The following is a 15,368-nucleotide window of genomic DNA, read 5'->3' on the forward strand; positions in this document are numbered from 1 at the left end:
AAGAACTTCCTTCATTAGTGTGGCATTATGTAATTTTTCCTTCATTAACTTCACTTAACTCTCTTGTAATCTTAAGATGAAGGCCTCATCATTTTTTCTTCAAACTAACAGTAAAATAACTCCTTTATTCATTTGATCCTTATTAAAATTTACAAGGGCATTATTTGTACAGGAAAAATCACCCTGTGTTTGTACAAAGACAATACAGAAAATTTGACAGAAAGATAGCAGAAAGCATGAATAAGTTAACTCTTCATCAAGATTCAATTATTTTTATGTCTTTGAAATAAAAATGAAAAATGTTAATAACACCATATTTAGAATTAGGTTCATTAGATTCTTGGTAAATCCCATCTGTTTATCTTAATCCTTTAATCACAGCCCTACCCTGCCTACTAGCCAAAATTATTGCACATGTCAGAGCCATCTTCTGACTGCTGTCCATCTCATCACTGCAAATCATTGCCAAATTCCAGTAACTCATAAGCCAGTAAAATTATCAAGAAAAAAATAAAAACCAATGCAATGCATGAAATCTCTTGCTATAGAATTATATGTAAGGGAGGACAGATTCTACTGTTGAGATTCAAGGCCATGCCAAAGTTTAGGATCCAAAAACCAAGTCTAGATAAAATCCTATCAATCACCTTCAGGGTATTCAAAGGGAGTTCAGTACCTAAAAGAAAAACATATATCAATGCCATTATTTATGGAAAACAAGATATAAAAGATGGGATAGGGACAATAAAGAGTGGAGATGAAAACCCTGTTCTGATTCTTCATTGCTTGTTGCATTGTTCAAGACAGGGTTTGTCAGATCTAGCTCTGTGCTACATTGATTTATATTGTTTTTTTTACATTAAAATGACATTAAAATTCAGGAAAATTAAGTCCTAGAAAAATTCCCTGTATGGTACAAATCTAAGTACAAATCTAATTTTGTACCCCCGCTTCTGTACCAAGCCAGCGGCTTGGGGTGTACTGAGACATTATCCCTGTCTATTGCACAGACACTACAATGTTATCCTGCAGTTGTAGGTATTTTGACCTAATTGAAAATCAGCACTGGGAAAGAATTCTGGTGCATAACAGAATTAACCTGGCTGATAAAACAAGAGGAAATCAATAACCCATCTTTAGTTTCAGATTTTTTTGGTGTAAAAATCAAGCTACGTTCAGGTGACAGAAAAAATTCACAAAATTCAAGATGCTGTAATCTAGCCTGATGATTTTACATGCATTTTGTGTGAAGAGGGCCCAAGCCACCAGAGAATGTGGCCCTGTACCACACTATAGCAGTGTAAGAGGGAGGGAAGGCATATGCCAGTAAATCCTTTGCTGTTTGTTTAAATTCAAGAACATTTTCTTGGAATAAGCTTTGTATCACCCAAAGAGCAGAGATTTATTCCATTATAAAACCACTTACCAATGACAAACTACCTACCCCTGGACCACATTGATGGTTCCCTGGTGCAAACAGCCCTGCTCTCAGGCAAGCTTTACCTTGGATGTTCTAGAGCTACTGAAAGCAACAACATCCACCCACAGGGGCCAGGGACAGAGCCTGGAGTCCTTCACAGCCTGCCGGTCTCCTCCTTTGGTACCCAAAATTTACCCAGGTCTTTTTGGATACCTGCCTGCAACATCAGGGAGCTCATTTAAGGTAGGTTAATGCAACAAAACAGATGAACTTGACAGTGTGCTGCCAACAGATTGATTTTCTCTGCTACTAGTAATTGGAGGAAGGGGAAAACCCTCACGTCATACTAACTTCCAAAATCTTTCTGGAAGAAGGTCAAAGATTATTCTGCCTCCCATCCCTGGAGGTGTTCAAGGCCAGGCTGGATGGACCTCTGAGCAACAGGACTGGTGTGGTGAGGGGTGCTCTTGCCCATGTCAGGGTGTTTGGGAACAAATTATCATTATCTTTAAGGTCCCTGCCAACTCAAATTATTCTGTGATTCTAATAGGGAATCTTGGTCAACTAGGCTACATTTGTCACACAAACACATCAAGTCTGATACCTTTTTTCAAAACTTGTTTCAACCTTTTGAATTAAAACAGTTATCCTGGAGGAATTTAAACACTGATTTTGGCCTGGATTCATTCACGTTCCGTGTTTTTTTTCTACCAGCAAGAAAAGGCCAATTCAGTAAGAAAGTATAATTGAACCAGTCTGAATTCCTCAACAGAGATGTGTGTTCTCCATCAGTTGTATGGAGAACACAAAATTAAATTAACATTTGCTTTTGCTTTGGGTTGATTTATCTTCAGTTAAAGTGCCCAAGGTTTCCCTAGAGTTTGGAAAAAAAGCTTTTCCCCACAAAATAAGTGCTAGGAAAAGTGAATTTTTGTCTATTTTATTTCCATTGTCATGTAAGGAACAGTAGGAGAAAATGCACATCTTTCTTGTTTTCAGGCAACTTGAACTATAAACAAGCTTTTCCAGAATGCCAAGCACCTGCACAGCTACAGCTGTGATATACCCAAGCCAGGAATCATTTTCTGTGCATGTGATTCTCATCCTGATGGAGAAGAGGGATGGAAACCAAATCCTTCAGTGGATACACTTCAGTATCCAGTTTTTCTCAGCTGAGGATATCAGATGAAGAAGAAATTTTGTCAGCCTGCCCCTACTTGAAAGCCCTGGAAAATGTCAGAGTAGTCCCTGTGTCGTCCCCATCACATTTTGACACTTACCTGAGTGCCAGAGTTATTTGATAGAACAGAGGGGGAGCTATCTTTAATTTTCATTCAAACTCCCCAAGCTAACATTGGGGGAGTTTGAATGAAAATTAAAGATAATAGAAGCAACAGTAACAATAACTTCACACAAAGTAATTCAGACAAAAATATTCTGGTTTCCAGATCCAATAATTCAACATCAAAAATGCCAAAACTGAGATGATATACATAGTCTCCAGACAGGTCTTCTGGGTACCATAATTATGTGTTTGAGTAAAACTATAGAGTTCGCCTGAGGATGCTTGCTTTATTTGGTGAACAGGATGAAAAAATCATTTTGAGTGTAGGAAATGTGCTACAGGAGTTTGGCTGACTGAAACTGAGCTGCAGATATATTTTCACATAGATAATATTTTTACCGCAATGCCTGTTATGCAAAGTTTGTGTAGGAAAGATTTTATTTATGTTTAAAATAAACAAAGTCAGACACAAGTGCTCTAACTAAACGGTCTAATTTAACTTTCAGACAGAGAGATAAATTTCTTCTGAAACAATCTATTGAAGACCAGACAAACCAAACCCACAACTCTGCAGTTGTTTGTAAGTTCCTATAAATGTTTCTAGAAAAAGAAATAGCAATAACAACTTGGAAGACAGAGCACTATCATTTTTCTTGCCAGAAGTTCTGCTCACTTGATTTAAGTTTAAAGAAAATTGGTCCTTCAATATCCCTGTACACCTGCATGCAATGATACCAATCAAAGTTCAGAACCATATCTAGGTCACATATTCTAAAAGTGATAGGAAAACTTTTACTAGAATATGAAGAATAAGACCCAATCAAAACAGTAAAAAACAATCCAGTTTAAGAAATATTTTTAAGAGCAATTTGTATTTTGAAATTGAAGGACTGATATTCTTTTTCATAAAAGTTGGACATTCAGACAGAGTGGTGCACTTTGCACATCAACAGCCAATGCTTTATCTGCAGAAACAGGAAGACACATTAGTAAAAGCAATATTTCAACTAGCTAAAAGCACTATTTGCATAAACTGTTCCTGTCACATTCTAAAGGCAATGAACAGAAACTTGACATAATTGCTGTGAGTTGTCCCCTGCTGCACAGGAGCTTAAGTGTAACTTATGACTTGGCTGTTGCATTAATTCAACCCCAGACCCTTTTGACCACAAAGTGCAGGTAATATAGTGAAATGAAAATCAAAAGGAAAGGGAAAAGCATGATTAACAGGAACACCAAAAACACAGGGATATCCATTCATATTGCCTCCTTGCATGAAGATTCTTTACAGAATGCCATTGTCTCATTTTTGATACTTCAGTTTTTCAATTTTTTAATAAACAATATATTTCCCTTGCTATTAAATCAAACTTCTGATTATGTAGGTGTATTTTATATTCCCTTTAATTATAATTTCATGATATTTCTTTTACCCTTCTCTTTGAGCACTCAGTAATTAAGAACTGCCTTGGATAATTAAAACAATTATTCTGTGTTCTGAGACACAGTGCAACCTCTCATTACTGTCTGAGGCATATCTTTTAAAATGTGCTTATGTAAACAGCAAAGTTTTCTAAGGACACAGTTTTAGTGATATGTGTTCTATGAAGTTTTGCCTGTATGTCATAAGCGAGAGGTAGAGTCTCAGCACTAAATTTTAGACGGGCTTGCAGCTTTTCAAAGAATCACAGAATTGTCTGTGTTGGAAGGAGACTTAATGATCCTCTAGTTCCACCCCACTTGCCATGGGCTGGGACATCTTCCTCTAGACCCAATTACTCAAAGCCCCATCCAACCTGGCCTTGAACATTTGCAGGGATGGGGAAATGCCCACTTTCACTGGGCAATCTGTTTCAGTGTCTTACCACACTCAGAGTGTTTCATATCTTATCCAAACCCACCCTCTTTCAGTAAGTAGCCATTTTCCCTTTTATTTCAAGTATGCCATTCTGTCTATCCCAAGCTTCCAAAAGTGTAATGGCGTCCAATTCTGGCTTCATGAAAATCTCATTCTTTACATGGGTTTTCTGTCACCTTCCTTCAAATAAAGAAAAATAATAAACCAGTTTTAAAAATTGCACATGACAGTCCTAACTAGCAGGCTTTACACCCATGGCATTCCAGACAAACTGAAAGGAAAATGGAAGCAGAAATAAAAGATGACTTTTGCACCAATCCAGAAAGATGTTTCAACACTTTCAGGTATACATTGGCTGCTTTCAGTTCCAAGAAAAAACCCCACAGCATACAGTGACTGCTCAGCATTAGGGGAGGCTTCAATGCTTCATTTCTGAGCTGCATTCCTGCTGCACTTCCCTCCAGCCTTTATTCCATGTGAGTGCAGTCACAGGCATGATTTGTCCCCAGTGGGAAAAGCGTCTCCCCTGCCACCTCCCCTCATGTGTGCAAGTAACCAGTACCTCCCCAGCACCAGCCTGACAATTGTTTACCACTGGGGAGAGAAGAAAATAGATTAGGCAAACATCTGAAACACTTGAATGTGAAACTGTTGGCTGAGGAAATAAGTAGAGAGAATTTTGCCAAAATGGAGACAGCTTCATTCCAAGGAACTGAATGATTTGGGGCAGCTCTGTGGGATCTAGGAGTCTTATTTCTGAGCTTGCAACTGACACAAAACCAGCATAAATGCACCTGCAGCAAGCCCTGACCTCTGCAAGGTGCACAGGCTGCTGGCACGTGTCACTTTGAGACTGCAGGGATGGACAGGCCACCTGCCTGGGGCTATTCTGCTCCTGCAGTGCCACAGCTGCCTTCTCAGGTTGATGCATTCAGTTCCTCTGAGGCTGTAAAAGCTGGTGTTGTCATGGAGCCAGAATTATCTCTCTGAATGTAATTGTCATGGTTTATCCCCAGCTGGCAGCTAAATACCATGCAGCCGCTCGTTCACTCTCCACCCCAGCCCTGGTGGGATGGGGAGGAGAACTGGAAAGTGATAGAAACCATGGGCCAATATAGGAGTGGTTTAGTGAAGGAGAAGACAGGGATGTAGATGGAGAAGGAGGAGGAGGAAGAGGAGAAGAAAGAGGATAATGAAAAGGAGCGCTACAAAGAGAGAGAGAAGGTTAAAACCTAAGACAGGTGATCCAAAATACAATCACTCAGCATCCTGAGCAGGGATTGTCCTCTCCTGGTCAACTCCCCCCAGTTTATACACTGAGCATGACCTCTGGTATGGAATATCCATCTGGCCAGTTCAGGTTATCTGTCCAAGCCTTTCTCTCTCCTGGATTCCTGTGCACCTGCTCACCAGCAGAGTGTGGGAAACTTGAAAGTTCTTGACTTGGGGTAAACCCTGCTTAGCAACAATTAAACCATCAGTTTTACCAGCATATTCTCTTACAAAATCCAAAGCACAACACTGTATCAGCTGCTAGGAAGAAAACTAATTCTATCCCAGCTGAAACCAGGATATTAATATAGCTAAAGTCTACAGAAACTCTCAACTGAAACTCAGTATGACTTAGGAGAATATTGTTAAAATGAAATTTTGTTTAGAGTGTGACTAAAGGAACAGGTGAGAAGGGGAAACACCACACTGCTGTATGAGAACAGACCACAGCAGACATCCAGGCAGGAAATCAAAAGTGACTCAGAGTCACTTACCGTATTAGGAAGTGCTAAAAACATCACCCCAGATCAGAGCAGGTTGGGTCCATGTACTGCCTTTGAGAGCAAACAGGCATCATCAGCCCAAGTGGACAGCTCTGAAGCAGGATCTAATCAGCATGGCCTCCATCAGCATAGTGAGTTGAGAACAAAATATCCAGGTCAAAATAATACCCACACCCAGCCCTCTCTTCTGCCCCAAAAGCCCAAGACACTGGCTGCCAATACAGCAAATGCTCCAACTCACTATTTTGTTATTCTGGGGTAATTAAATTTTCTTCTGAATCTGTGATTTCGAGGTTGAACTTTAGAGGCATTTAGAGGTAAGTGTAATAAATTCTTTTCTGTTCTACAGAGATATGGACACAAGCCCTTTGAAATACATTTTCTGACAAAACTGAAAAAAAAAAAGTTCAAAAGACCTTGAGAAGTTGTTTCCTCTAAAAATTAAAACCTTAGTAACCCTTTGTTAACATTAAACAGCCAGTCACGTCAGGATCAATGTACTAATGAAACTTTAGGACTGACTGTCTCAGTGTGTTTGAACACTTTTTTGGAGCAAGGAAGGAATGCTTTATGAATTACTTTTTTAGACTTTGTTATAGAAGACTGGAGAGCTGCCTTTACAGCCTGTCAAGGCAGAGACACAACAGGGATTTTAATGCAAGCTTTCAAAGCCCCTTCACAATTTTGAGATGAAAGATCATTTCCATCTTTTATTCCAGATTCATTTTAGAGGAATGAGTTGGGGGTTTTGTTGCTGTCATAAGGACAGAGGATGTGAGAGGGAAAAAGCAGAACTTCATCAATCAGTCACCTTGTTGTCCTGCATGGCTCAGACTTTAAAAAGAAGCTACCTTCTGCTTTTTGGCCCTTGTAAAGGAGTTTGTGGCTGTACCAAAAACCTGGACTAAGCTTTTATGTTAAGATGATCACAGTGCAGTTCAGGGAAGCTCAGTTTGCTACAAGATTGCAATGACTTTTTTTTGAAGACACAAAATTGAAGTCAGACGCTCATCGGGAGATCTGAGTGCAACTGGCTTTTCAGGCACTGTCCCACATCTCTGTTTTTCAGCAGCAATAAAATAGCTGCAAAAGAAAGGGACTGTAATGATGCTAATGATGGCCAAGATAGAAGAGCTTCAGGCAATACACAGCACCATGATATTCATTTGGATAAGATACAGCAGTCACAAGGTAAGGCAGAACTACTTCTGACAACGAACAGACAAAGTTCAAAGTCTCACCTACTTGGAGTTAAACATGGGCATTTTTCACCCTCAAAAAATAATAAAAAATTCTGATAAGTTGAAAGGATGGAAGAGTTCCCACAGCAGGCCCAAGAGAGAGGAATTTCTGGGTATTTTCAGTGTTATGGCAGAATCTTGGGAAGAAGGGAAGAGAGGGAAGGAGTAAAGTTTGCAGGCACAGATTGAGGTGCCCAGTACAGAAAACACTTTTCAGAAACAGCAGAAATACTTAAAAAATTTAACACCAGTGCAGAAGCAGCTCTTTTTTATTTCCATTCCCAGTTCTCATCAGTGAGATGAGTCCAGACCTCCTAAAGAGGCTCAGCCCAGCCATATCTGTGGCAGGGAATGAGGGCTTACCTACCCAGGAAAGCCATTGTCACAGGGGAAGACAAACCCCTCAGGCAGGAAAAAGAAGTGCCTTAAGCAATCAGTAGCAAATCCCCCAGCCCATGCGCCCTCAGCTCTTTGAAACACTGATAACTCCTTTGTTGGATTTCATTGAAGAAGGTCAACTTTTCAAAGGTTATTGACAAGAACTATTGCAGGCCATTGCCATGCAGTCACATCATTCCATAGCAGCCAGACAATGACTTGCAGAAGGAAATCCTGCAGTTTTGCATGACCTAGCACATCTGGCAAAGTTTCTGCTTTCCAGCTGTCATCAAGAAGGACATGGAAAAGGAGTGCCCAAAACCACTGCTTCTCAGTTTTCTGAAAGCTGAAGAGCCACCTGATTTTCCTGAGAGATAACCCAGATGCTGTCCCATGTTCTGATGTCATAATGAAGAAAAAGAAAACAAGGATGAATTTTGAACCTTCATTAGGATTAACCTTATATAATTATTTTCTCTGCTTAACTTATTCAGACATACCTACATGAGACTTCTCAGCTTTTTAGGTTGGGGTTGTTTTTTTTAAGTTTTGCAGTCTTTTCAGAGAAATTTTTGAAGTCGTCTGGACTGGAAATACCCCAGGCTATAAGAATATCACTATTCTAAAATTCACTCTGGCTACAAGAGCCTGAGCAGAAAACCACGCTTAACTGACAACCCCTGATGCAATTGAGACTGAAATAGATGGGAAGTATTTTGGCAGAAGATTGCTGACCCTTGTTCTTAAGCCTGAAAAGCTTAACAGACTACCTGCCACAGAAAAACACCTGGAACACTCTTGAAAAATGAGAATTCTCCCAGCATGCTTTTAATGCTCACTAGTAGGTCCACAAGCTGCTTAAGGATGATTCCTCAGACAACAGAATGCTTTAAGCACGAAACAGCATGGCAGAAATAGATGAAAACTGAAACTGAACAAACTGCGGAGGCATGGAAGAATTATCCATTGAAATGAAGAAATTGGATTTCTTCTGTCAAAAAATCTTTATTGTTTGTTATTCCTTTGGCAATTTATCAGTATTTTAGCTTTGCAAAAGATAAATTGTTCTAGGCTCATTTATTTTCCAGTTTCAAACTTAAAGGCAACTGAAAAATCAGTAGTGACTGCTTTACTTATGGAGTCAAATTAATGTTTGATCAACTTTCTGAAGGGAGAATAAACTGAGAAATGGAGGAGGATGGCAATTAATGATGCTCTAAGAAAGCATTTTTCATTTCATAATAAAGAAAACTTAGAGGTTTCAAGAAACTGAGCTATCAGTGCTAAGAGTGGGATCAAGTCATGTTAGTACCAATATTATATTTGTTTTTCAGAAACAAGAATACCCTGAGAGCTTCTTAGTTCAACACCTATACTCTGGTGTTTGGCTCCCACCACCTGGATCACTCACGTTTTTGAGTTTTCCTTGGCCATGACACACTTTTTAAGCACAATCCCTTCAGGAAAGGTTTTAACAGTGCAGAATAGCAGCTCACACACAGCGTTGAATATTTCACCGAGTTCTGGATGTCTCAGAATGCAATTGCATACTCTGAGACAAATATTCTGACTCTTTGGAATGTCTGCTTGGTGAAGAATTCAGTACCACAGAAGTGGAACTCAAGAACCAGCACACAGAGCAAGGCCAGCAAAACAAAGCGCTTCACATAAGGTCAAAAAAAAGGTTTTATTCCACCAAAAATAGAAAATTCTGGGGAAAGGGATGAGGGTGAACAATAGAGAGCAAGCAATCAAGTTTTCCACAATGCCCTCTTGATACCATCAAAGCCTGATTGGCAGGCTGCTTACTTCTCAGGCTGGAAAAGTTAGAGAATGTTCAAAAAGAAAAATACCTGATGTCAGCATGGTGTCAAGTGGCAACCACAAGGCAGCTGCTCTGAGGCAGAATCCTTGCTGTAAACAGGCTTGGAAAATAGAACAAGGCAAATACCTACTATTTGAACCATTAGAATTGCAGGCTAAATGTGCATGTTCTTTGTGAAGCCATGCAAAATGTCTCTGAAATTTTTTCTCCCCACACAGCTAATTCATCTGGTGCCCAGCAAGCCCCAAAAGTTGCAATAACGTTAACTTGGTGCCCTTGCTCTGAGCCAGTAGAGCAGAAAGCATTCTAGTAGGTGAATATTAGATGATAAAATAGAAGGAAGACTTAAAACAGTAAGGTTGTGCAACTCTTCCCTAGAGGCTTTTGCAGCAGGCTCCAGTTTACTGCAAACTCAATACAAAATAACCTGAAAAGTTGCACATGGCTCTTCTGCTCGAAATGGCTGCCCAGAGCAAACCCCAGGCCAAAGAAGATCACAGCTAAAATCCTTAAGGCCTTGATAAAACAATCCCATTTTAAATAACAATATTTATTGTGTATTTAAAAGCATTATAAATACATAAGGCATGTGGCACAGCATTTTTACACAGATGATTTTGTATTACATTTCTCTACCTTAAGTATTCATGTGTGACAAAAACAATATTGTTAATCAGTAAATTTTAGGCATAGCTTTCAATGTATTTTATGATTCTATAAAATGCCTAAGATATTTTGAACTATATTTCCCTTACTGCTCTGAAACAGCAACCTTTTAAAAAGTTGCAACATTTTCCCACATCACACCTTAAAGTATGTAACAGATACTTGCATTTTTCCACTGGTGCCTGCATAATTCAGAGGACAAAGTGCTAAGGATACCTTTAAAAACCTATTTAGGATGTAGAAGTCATGAACAAGAAGAAGAAAAAGGAGGAAAGAAGTATTGCAAATAGCCTCTGTACTCCCTGTAACCCTCTTCTGATTTGGTCTTTTCATAGAGGGAAAAAGAAAGGGTCATCAGCTACAAGAGAAAATCACTGATCACATCTAGATGCAAGTTCACTGTGACACTTCTCTTGAGCCTGCTAGAGTTTGTTGCCTCATGACACTGAAATCAGAAGCCATTTACTCACGGATAAGAAATTAATAGAAGGGGGGTTGAGGTGTTTTGGTGGGGTGGGTCTTTCCAAGTTTTCTGAAAGAACTATAGAATCTAAAAACTCAGCAATAATATAAAACTAAAGAGCTGATTTTTATTGCATTTATTCCAGGCCCGTCAAGTACTATCAAAATTTCTAGTGTTTTCACCAAAGGAATTCAGAAAAAGTGCAAGAGAAATTGCCCACTCCTCATGCAAGTTAAGCACAGAGCATCTGCAATAAAGGCCCCAAATACATTAACACACATAATTCCACATAGCAGCTTCCAATTAATGCAAGGAAATTAAGATACCAGAGAGAAGTCATTTCCAGTTAAACTTCTAACAAAATTAGTTTTTCAGGCAAAAAGGATGTTCAGTGCAGTGAAACTAGTTTTTCAGGCAAAAAGGATGTTCAGTGCAGTGAAACTAGTTTTTCAGGCAAAAAGGATGTTCAGTGCAGTGAAACTAGTTTTTCAGGCAAAAAGGATGTTCAGTGCAGTGAAACTAGTTTTTCAGGCAAAAAGGATGTTCAGTGCAGTGAAACTAGTTTTTCAGGCAAAAAGGATGTTCAGTGCAGTGAAACTATCATATGGCATCACCTTCTTTAAGTACAGAGAGGTTCTGAGTATTCTTCATTCTGCCTCTTGCATTAGAAGTCCTATTTTCTCTGTCCTTTTGGATCCTTTAGGGTTATGCTTTTAGAAATCCAAGTCCTTCACACACAGAGGCTGTAGCTCTTGTATATGAACACCCAAAGGAGGTCCTGGAGTTCAGAGTGGAGTTGAACATTGTGGGTAAGTGACAGGATGGGAAGCACACTCCGAGCACAACCTCTGGCAACGTCTTACAGCTACAAAACAAAGGAAATTGTCAAACCTACATTTTCTCTCAACTCTTTTGTCTCATATGAATGCAGCTTGCAATAACCAGGGTGAAATTCAATAACCTCCTCATAGATCTCATTCCACCGTATCATGAACCTGCTGGCATGAGTAAGAAACAGACTTATGTGCTTCCTAGATGCCAAGGGAACACAGGCACATAGGATTTTTCCAAGCTTAGGAAGCACAACTTTACAAAACTTGGGTACTAAAACATCTGCAGTGAACACCAAGAAAGGTTTTCTTGAAACACAAAATTGGCTGATTCATATCCAGCGTAACGCAAAAATTCAAAACACTTTCACTTTATACTAGAAGATCAAGCTGACACTCCCATGAGGAAAAGGTGCTATCAGTATAGAAAATCCAGCTGCTAATCTTGATTAAGAGCAAAATAAAAATATGTGTATATATATATATTTGCCTCATGGCCTCCATTCCGCACCAGCAGACCTTAGTCTATGCCTGCAGCTGCTGAATGGATGTCATCAATGTCTTTGGTAAAAAAAAGCTGATGTGAAGAAATCATCCCATATGATTGATGGCACATCCTCCAGTGGTGGCACCGTTTTCCAGCAGGCTTTTTGCAGGCCATTCACAACAAAATGCACATCTGGTTATATTTGTTCATCTCCAGGCTCATGCTCTTCAGTTTTTTCCCCCTTTGGTCTGTTCTTTGAGCTCCAACATGATGCTATTTGCAAGCCTTGAATTCAATGGGTTGGTGTCACCACTTTTGGCAAGATATTTGCTAAAAGAGATCACAATCTCTTCCTACTTGAGCAGGCTGTTTACCAATAGTTTTAATCACATTTGTTTCTCCTTCCCATTTCCTCATTTTGTTCAGGGACTGAAATACAGTGATTCAGTAATCTCAAACTCAAGCTTACATTTCCCTCAATGATCCTTCTCTAATAATATAGTTCAGAAACCATATGTTTGGTTTCCTGTGTTCCCTCCTATAAAGATAAACTTACCTGCATTATCATCCAAGTTATTTTTATTGAAGTTTATAATTTGCAGTAAGGGATTCAAAAGCTTCTGTGTCTGTTACTATCAGAATTTCTAGCTCCTGAATTCTACCACAATAAAAGCACACATCTTTATGACAAAACTTTATCTCTTGAACTTATCTTTATTTACATCATAAATACCCTAAAATTCATTTAGTAGTACACAAGAAAGATCTCAACTGTTGTATAGCAAAGCCAGACTCAAACTCTCTAGTATTGCCAGTGGCCAATCACTTTTGAGGCTATACCTTCCCACTCTTCCCCACCCTTGAATTTCTATCCAGCAGTTTACACCTATTTAAAACTCTGTGGAAAAAGGTTTTCTGAAAAATCTTCCTAAGAGTGGTTGACAAGCTATCAAAATAAAACGTTTGCAAGCCAGCTTTCCTGGATAGACATCCAAAATGACAGCCAGACATCAGGCTTGATGGTGGGGAGAAACAAGCCCTAATGGGAATGTCTGCACGGCTTCAGAGAGCTGGGCAGCTCTCACATCACTTAATTTTGATGAACTAACCCTTCAGCAGAACAGCAAAATTAATTGTATTTCTAATTCCTCTCAGAACGCTAACAAAAAAAAATTATAAACACAACTGAAATATTAACTACTGTCAAATTTCCTGAGCTGCCATTCATTTATATGCAAGATGTTCACAAGTGTAACTCCCTGTGGTCATTGGACTTGCTGAACTCTGAATGCTTCAGTTGGTATGAAAAATATTTAGAAGCTTTTTCTGCTTATTAACAAAATAAAGGTCTGAAAAGCCATTGAGTTTGATTCCCTTTAACTTAGAACCCCACAATGTAATTTAGAATTACATATTTAATTCCACTTCGTTGTCTATAAAAGTATTATCTTTGCAACATTTCATGGAAGTGGTTAATAGCTCGGAACATATGGAGCTATTATTGGAATATTCAAATACTGTATTGCCATAATATTAATTCTTCTCATTTTAATCTTAAAGTTATTAAAGACAAACATATTTCATATAAATAGCCCCTTGTCTTTTCTAAATTAGAGCACTTCTTCCCACATTGCCATGAAATATTTCAAGGATGAAAACCATATGCTCAAAAGCCTGAAGGACTCACCTTGGAAGAGGCAGATTTGTGGTCACATACCTGTTGCAGTGTGTGGGGCTGTTGTAGAAGAGACTGAGAGGCCCACTGCAATATATTCAGGAGTTTTGTTGTGGGTATATTTCCATAGGAGGCAGATCTCAAATCAAGTCCTCACCCAAAATCAAGACAAAGAGAGAAAGGTTTTTGTTGTCATCTTATTGCAGGGGTTCTATACTGTTGTCTCCTTATCACAAGAGTTTCTCACCTTCTTGCTGTTTCTTGTGAGCTGCTCCCCAGAGCACTGACTCTTCCTTCTTCGCAAAGGAGACAAGAGACTCCAACTCCCTTCTCAACCAACCTACTTGCTCTTTTATATCACTCTTCTTCTCACTGGTTACAGCTGTGGCCTGTTAAGGTCAGGCCTGCTCCTAATGTTTGATAATTGGCCCAGCTGCAACTCCATAGGGTGTGATCACTTTCTGCACTATCTTTATTTTCTTATATTCTATTCCCCTACAGGTTGTCCTTCGGTCTAAGAAGCAGTTTTTCCACTGGTTTGGGGATCTATCAGTCCATGAAGTCTTGCAGTCCCAGTACATTCTGGGATGACGTTTTGTAAGTGGAAAAGTAATGGATTCTTTGCTGTCAAGGTTGGGATTAAATCACAAGATGGTATTTCTTGTTTGGACTCAGATGTTTATTAGTTCTTATCCATATTACAGTCTCACAAGCTGTGAGTTCTACAGTACTTTAACAAGGTAAAAATGGAGATGTGTCTCTCTCTACAAGATCTTTTAAGGATAAACTCTCCAACTGAGAAATGACACCGAAATTATTTTTACTTTTAACCCAATAACCAACCACCAATGCCTGCAATGCAGACTTTTTTATCCAATTACACAATACAACCCAAATCCATGAAGAGGAAGGTGAAAAAGAAGGTAAAGAAGAAGAACCAGCCTCCACCCTAAAACCTCCATCTTGCTTTATATATATTATTATATTCTAAAACATTAAACTCTAAGTTTTCCCAAGTAATTTCTGCAGATGGTAAAATAACAAGTAGGGTCCGAACCTGGGAAACCAGAAATCTGAGCTAGTTATCAGGGAACTGATCAAAATTGTGTTCCTGTCCCTTGAACAAGATCCTGAGAAAGTCCCCATGATAAAGCATTACCCAGGGCTGTGAGAAATCTTTTTACATACCTGATTTAAAGGAAGGCCTTTAACAGATATCCACATCCCAAGCAAGCTCTGGGTTACCAGTTCCACCATTTATCTAGGAGGGAGAGGTAGTCATTCCCGTGAAGAATGAGAACAGATTCCATTTCTAGAAAGTAAAGAAGCTTTTTTACGCAACAGTAAAAGCAGTTAGTGAAATGGATTGGTGTGTGTATATATATACAGAGGTGTGCATGGTGTGGAGTCGTTCTGACAGTACGTAGATCATATCTAACTTTTTATTAAGAACACTGCAAACAGC

This window comes from Zonotrichia albicollis, chromosome 1 (assembly GCF_047830755.1).
Source record: "Zonotrichia albicollis isolate bZonAlb1 chromosome 1, bZonAlb1.hap1, whole genome shotgun sequence".
Taxonomy (NCBI): domain Eukaryota; kingdom Metazoa; phylum Chordata; class Aves; order Passeriformes; family Passerellidae; genus Zonotrichia; species Zonotrichia albicollis.